The sequence below is a fragment of the Schistocerca cancellata genome, unplaced genomic scaffold, assembly GCF_023864275.1.
Source record: "Schistocerca cancellata isolate TAMUIC-IGC-003103 unplaced genomic scaffold, iqSchCanc2.1 HiC_scaffold_836, whole genome shotgun sequence".
In the NCBI taxonomy this organism is placed as follows: domain Eukaryota; kingdom Metazoa; phylum Arthropoda; class Insecta; order Orthoptera; family Acrididae; genus Schistocerca; species Schistocerca cancellata.
Genome location: NW_026046847.1, coordinates 102,501 through 105,000, shown reverse-complemented (window position 1 = coordinate 105,000; position 2,500 = coordinate 102,501).

Here is a 2,500-nt window from a genome sequence, read left to right as displayed (position 1 = left end):
TCCTATCCGCCACAGTACACCAACTACGCTATGATAACCAGACCGGGAGGTCCAATCATAAAACAGAATACCCCACTCGTCCGACAACCACAATTGCTCAGAGAAGCCACCAACACCCACACATGTCCTACACAGGGGTGCACCCATCACCACCACACTGCCTCGTCTTACAGCACAAACACACTGGCAGGAATGAAACACACAGGTCTGCCGCAACCACAGACACGGCTCGCCCCCTCTCACTGGCGAAAAGCGCATCCCGACGTGACATAACTCCTTTGACACACTGACGCTGCCTCGGGCATCCACGTCCTACGGTCGATATCAACGAACCTCCCCCCCCCCCTCCCCCCCACAACACGCCATCCCATACCACATTGTGTACCGTACCCAAACCTAACGTGTACTGTACTACAACGCAATGTGTACCATAACACAACCCAGTTTGTACCTTAACCTAACCTATGTCACCTTAACCTAACCTATGTCACCTTAACCTAACCTATGTCACCTTAACCTAACCTATGTCACCTTAACCTAACCTATGTCACCTTAACCTAACCTATGTCACCTTAACCTAACCTATGTCACCTTAACCTAACCTATGTCACCTTAACCTAACCCATCTTGCACCTTAACCTAACCCATCTTGCACCTTAACCTAACCCATCTTGCACCTTAACCTAACCCATCTTGCACCTTAACCTAACCCATCTTGCACCTTAACCTAACCTATGTTGCACCTTAACCTAACCTGTGTTGCACCTTAACCTACCTCAATTTGCACCGCAATGTAACGCAATTTGCACCGCAATGTAACGCAATTTGCACCGCAATGTAACGCAATTTGCACCGCAATGTAACGCAATTTGCACCGCAATGTAACGCAATTTGCACCGCAATGTAACGCAATTTGCACCGCAATGTAACGCAATTTGCACCGCAATGTAACGCAATTTGCACCGCAATGTAACTCAATTTGCACCGCAATGTAACTCAATTTGCACCGCAATGTAACTCAATTTGCACCGCAATGTAACTCAATTTGCACCGCAATGTAACTCAATTTGCACCGCAATGTAACTCAATTTGCACCGCAATGTAACTCAATTTGCACCGCAATGTAACTCAATTTGCACCGCAATGTAACTCAATTTGCACCGCAATGTAACTCAATTTGCACCGCAATGTAACTCAATTTGCACCGCAATGTAACTCAATTTGCACCGCAATGTAACTCAATTTGCACCGCAATGTAATGCAATTTGCACCGCAATGTAATGCAATTTGCACCGCAATGTAATGCAATTTGTACCGCAATCTACCCCCACATTGTGCCTTAACCTAACCCACATTGTGCCTTAACCTAACCCACATTGTGCCTTAACCTAACCCACGTTGTGCCTTAACCTAACCCACGTTGTGCCTTAACCTAACCCACGTTGTGCCTTAACCTAACCCAAGTTGTGCCTTAACCTAACCCAAGTTGTGCCTTAACCTAACCCAAGTTGTGCCTTAACCTAACCCAAGTTGTGCCTTAACCTAACCCAAGTTGTGCCTTAACCTAACCCAAGTTGTGCCTTAACCTAACCCAAGTTGTGCCTTAACCTAACCCAAGTTGTGCCTTAACCTAACCCAAGTTGTGCCTTAACCTAACCCAAGTTGTGCCTTAACCTAACCCAAGTTGTGCCTTAACCTAACCCAAGTTGTGCCTTAACCTAACCCAAGTTGTGCCTTAACCTAACCCAAGTTGTGCCTTAACCTAACCCAAGTTGTGCCTTACCCTGCTCTGTAATTGGCATATGACACGTTACATTAATGTATTGTCCAACCGCAACCCGCTCAGAATGTTGTGTACACAGCTACGTGTCATCTCCCCATAACAGCTGCATTGCAGTGTGGTACGCCATAGAGACGTGTGGGAGTAATGGACGCAGTGGATGGCGATCAGCATGAGCCGTCTGTTCATGTAGTGGCGCGTGTATGCAGACGTAGTAGTCTCTTCTCACACAATGTGATAGCACGGTGCCCCGCGTTCCACATCTGCGACATGCTACAGAGGCCGGTTGACAGTTGGTCGCGCAATGGACATCGCATACGTACGGGGGCACCTTCCACGTGCCCTCTAGTCGGGCACATTTTGTTGCGTGGATGTGAGCGGATGTAGTGTGTCTTGACACCTGACAGGCAGGCATGCAATAATAGTTGACTTTGCAAACGGGGATGGACGTGTACGTTTACTGGTGACGTTACGCAAATGAACAACTGGTAACCCGTTGTGGTGCGGTTGTCCTTGCTGGAGGTACATCTGTGAGGGCAACGATCGGTACAGCTACGAAGCGGTCCCCACCATACCAACGAACGTGAATGTGAATCTGGGTGTGAAGCGATACGCGGCTGTGGGTGGGTGGGACTGTCCCCGGCCGGTGAGGGGGGGCCGCCCGGCGTGCTGGCCGCGCGGTGCGTGGGCGCACGCGCTACAGCCGGCTGGTGGGGGCGC